A 4,423-nucleotide genomic window follows, 5' to 3' on the forward strand; every position below is an offset into this window, starting at 1 on the left:
CATCGTCCCACCACCCAACTCGGGGTCGTACTATTATAATTACAAAGGGTTTAATAGTATAGTGATGTTGGCGGTGGTGTCGGCTAATTACGAGTTCTTGTATGTGGACGTGGGGAAGAATGGCCGGATGTCCGATGGTGGAGTGATCGCCCAGACGGAGTTCTACAGGCGTCTCCAGAATGGCAGCTTGGACTTGCCACCTCCAGAGGACAATGTTGAAGGTCTCCCATTTGTGTTCGTTGCTGATGAAGCATTTGCACTAGGGGACCACCTGATGCGGCCATTCCCGATGAGGACCCTCACCCCGGAACAGAGGGTTTTTAATTACTGGCTGGCCAGAGCCCGAAGAGTGGTGGAGAACACATTTGGAATCCTGGCCAGCCGGTTCCGATTATTTCTGACACCCATCCATATGGCGGAGTATAAACTGAACCATATAATACTTGTCTGCTGTGTTCTCCATAATTTTTTAAGAAAACATTCAGCCAACTATGCTGGCTCGCCCCTCCTATCCCTTCTTGGGCAGAACTGCTGATTCAGCTACATTGCAGCTCCAGCCCAGAATGTGATTGTCACCTGCCCAGTGCTGACACCCCGGGGGCCACTGCTGCAGGATGACCGCCATAGTGGTGCAGCTGCAGAAGAAGATGAGTCCTTGGATCAGATCCCAGAAGTTCTTCGAGACGTTCCTGCGAGTTCTGATAACGCTGAGCGTGGGAACGGCCATCGTCCTCTCCTCCATCTCCATCTGCGATGGGAATTGGCTCTCGGCCCCCGGGCGGCACCTCTTCGGGTGTGGGACACCTGCAGACCCAACCAGGATCCACCGTGCTCCGAGGAGGCGCTCAGCCTTAGCAACGTAATGGTGGTGGTGCGCACCTCCGTGTGCCTGGCGGTGGTCCTGGCCATCTTCGGGCTGGAGCTGATGATGGTGTCCCAGCTGTGTGATGATGGCCATTGCCGCAAGAGGTGGGCTGTAGGCTGTGCCATGCTGCTGGCCACGTTCCTCCTGTCTACTGTGGGGACCATGACCTACGTCTTCCTGCTGAGGGACGTCGCCATCTACGCAACATTCACACTGACCTTCTGGGCCCAGTTCCTGGCCGTCTTCCTCTTCTTCCTCAACGCCATCAGTGGACTTTACTTGAATCGCTTGACAGCATGACTTCTGTACGGGATAGAGGCACCTCCTCCTCTGGGGCCCAGCAAAGCTCTGTGGATAAGAGGTGACTCCTTCTACTCTGGGGCCCAGCCCCAGCAGAACTGATAATTATAATAAGTGACTCCTCCTCTGGGGCCCAATGGAGCTCTGCAGATGAGGTGACTCCTCCTCCTCTGGGGCACAGCGGAGCTCTCCAGACAAGAGGTGACTCCTCCTCCTCTGGGGCCCAGCCTCAGCAGAACTGATAATTATAATAAGTGACTCCTTCTCTGAGGCCCAGTGAAGCTCTGCAGTTAAGAGGTGACTCCTCCTCCTCTGGGGCCCAGAGGAACTCTGCAGATAAAGGATAACCACTTCTGGGGCCCCTACAACCCCTGGGGGGAGGGACAGGACATTTTTCTTATGCACTGAGGAGCGGACGGAATGAACACGATGCACAATGGAGACTGAAATGTGATTTATGTCCCCTTAGTGGACACCCATTCTGCTCCACCCACACCACTCCTCCCAATCCACTCTGCTCCGCCCACGCCACTCCTCTCCATCCACTCTGCTCCGCCCATGCCACTCCTCCCCATCCACTCTGCTCCACCACACCACTCCTCCCAATCCACTCTGCTCCGCCCACGCCACTCCTTTCCATCCACTCTGCTCCGCCCATGCCACTCCTCCCCATCCACTCTGCTCCGCCCATGCCACTCCTCCCCATCCACTCTGCTCTGCCCATGCCACTCCTCCCTATCCACTCTGCTCCGCCCACGCCACTCCTCCCCATCCACTCTGCTCCGCCCACGCCACTCCTCCCCATCCACTCTGCTCCGCCCACGCCACTCCTCCCCATCCATTCTGCTCCGCCCACGCCACTCCTCCCCATCCACTCTGCCCCGCTACGAGGCTCTGCACCCAGCAAAGGACGGACATCTCTGGACTGACTGGAAGTTGTTCCTTATTTATCCCCGATGTTGTTCCATTCTAACACTCCCAGGAATGCGCCGTGCCTGGCTCTATGACTGCACTTTTCTGGGACCGCACAGATTTCTGGTTGGTGGATCTCCAGCTGGAAACCCTTTTGAGAAACTGAAGGACAAAGTCGCTAACTTTGGATTGCTATGTGTGATGTCCTGAGAGGGATATGAGGACGGCTCTCACTGACCTCCTGAAAATGCTGGCTGCCTGGCTGTCATGATGATCCTCTGGATTCAGTATTGTCCCTGACCCAGAACTAATGTGCACTTTTCACTTTCTAATCTGAGGGCTGATTACAGCGACCCATTAAGTATGGAGGCCACCAACAGCCAGGCAAGGAGCATTTTCAGAGGATGACTAATAAAACTCGAATTCCTCTCAGTTCAGTTGAATTGAAATAAATCTCATTAAATTCAAAAAAAAAAAAAAAAACTATGCTGGCTCAGTTGGGCCTGAGGCCGGAATCCCTAATCCATCAACACTGACGGCGCTTGAAAGTGGCCGTCCTGGCTTGCCCTCCCTGAATGCCCGTGATGTCTGGTTACGCTACCTGGAGTTCTTTGCGGGTAGGGGGGCTATCAATATGCCAAACAATCTGTGACACCTTTTTCAAATAAAAAACAACCAAAAGAAATTCTTTGTGGACATTTACTGCTTGTGTTTGTTTTAGCTGACCCTGACAGAAATGTGTTGAGTGCAGAAAATGTCGTGATTGGGTAACCTTATAAAAAACAGTGTTGGCTGGTACTTCCTAAATGCCAAAACACATTTCACTACAAGTGCACTTGCAACTGCACTGAACCTGCACTTGTAGTGCAAAGTGTATTTGCCCTTAGGAAATAACCCCCATTTTTGCATAAAACAGCAATTACATCACCCCAAAAGTGTTGTAGTGTTGAGACAATAATCCACACATTCTTGAGTAAGGCACTTTTTTATACCTGCACAATCAAATGTGCATTTCCCAAAGGTTTTTAAAACAAACCAACATGTTTGTTGTATAACAATGTTTGCAGTAGCATTCTCAAAAATCGAAATATCCATTTCAGATAAAACAGGCCTGTGTAAAACCAACAAGAAAGCCAAAAAACTTGAACTTAGAAAGTTCACATATGGTAAAACCTGAAGGCTATATCAGACATGAGTATTAGGAACTGTGTTTGATATAGCGTTCAGATGGGGGGAAATCACCCCTGGAAAAGCCAAATTTGGAAGATGCACACCAATTTACGAATGTCAACATGTGCTATCTGCCATCAGGGGGGATCAAGGGACGTGTTTTGGGGGAGCAAGCCCTTCCTCAATGCGACTTTATAATTGAGGAAGGGGTTGCACCCCCAAAACGCGTCCATTGATCTCCCGTGATGGCAGATAGCACATGTTGGCACACTGTGTGCATCCTCCAAATTTGGCTTTTCTAAACATTGTAAAAATTTTCGTAAGATAAAACAGGTGATTTTGTGGGGTTTAAATTCGCCCCAAAACATCAATGATGTTATTATTTTTTTTTAACAACATCACTGATTTGTTGCTGGATGTTTTGCAATTGGAGATTACACCCCATGATCTCCCCGATGAGTATCTGGGCACTTTCAGATGTAAAGCGTTCTGGATCACGATCACCTAAAAAGAGATAAAGAACAAAAAAAAGGTCTCAAAAATCTGCCACCATCCATCTCTTTTACCTGAGCCTGTGGTCGCAGACACTCACCTGTTGTGGTGCCAATCTCCACCACATCTTCTTCTTCCTCCTGCTCAGCTTCTTGGGTTGGTATTTCCCCTTCTTTCAGAGGGGGGGCTCTGGTCTCCTGGGATGAGGGGTGTCCTCCGAGTCTTTTCTCCCCTATGTAAAACAAAAATGGTATACTTAGCACACAGATATTTGATGGCAGAACTAGAAATAGGAAACATTGCTTGGAAGTGGGGTACAATTGTTTATTTTAGCCGAGTTCCAAGATGTATCTTTTTTAGTGTCCTTTGTCAAGCTGCAATACTTTACCTGTTTGGTACAAGCTTCACAGATGGAGACCCCCCTATAGTATACACTGGAGCACCTGTGTGGCCCCCCCTAATAAAAATGGTGTTCTTGTGTCCCACACTAGTGCTCCAGTGTCCAGATGTGAAAACAGCTGCTCAGTGTCCTCTCCTTACACACAATCTAGTTTGCATTTCATTCTAGTAACAAATCCATCTACACAAACAAATATTTGGCATCCAAGTAGGCCCCCAAAAATGTGTGAAAATGCATATGGCCTAAACAATGGTGTTCTAGAGGCCGAAAGAAAAATGTTTGAT

General features: G+C 49.4%; 1 pseudogene; it reads left to right on the forward strand.

The window, feature by feature from the left end:
- The first annotated feature begins 564 nt into the window (after positions 1-564).
- LOC141134711 (voltage-dependent calcium channel gamma-like subunit pseudogene) lies at positions 565-1,173 on the forward strand (annotated as a pseudogene).
- Positions 1,174-4,423: the final 3,250 nt, after the last annotated feature.

This window comes from Aquarana catesbeiana, linkage group LG03, assembly GCF_042186555.1.
Source record: "Aquarana catesbeiana isolate 2022-GZ linkage group LG03, ASM4218655v1, whole genome shotgun sequence".
NCBI classification, from domain to species: domain Eukaryota; kingdom Metazoa; phylum Chordata; class Amphibia; order Anura; family Ranidae; genus Aquarana; species Aquarana catesbeiana.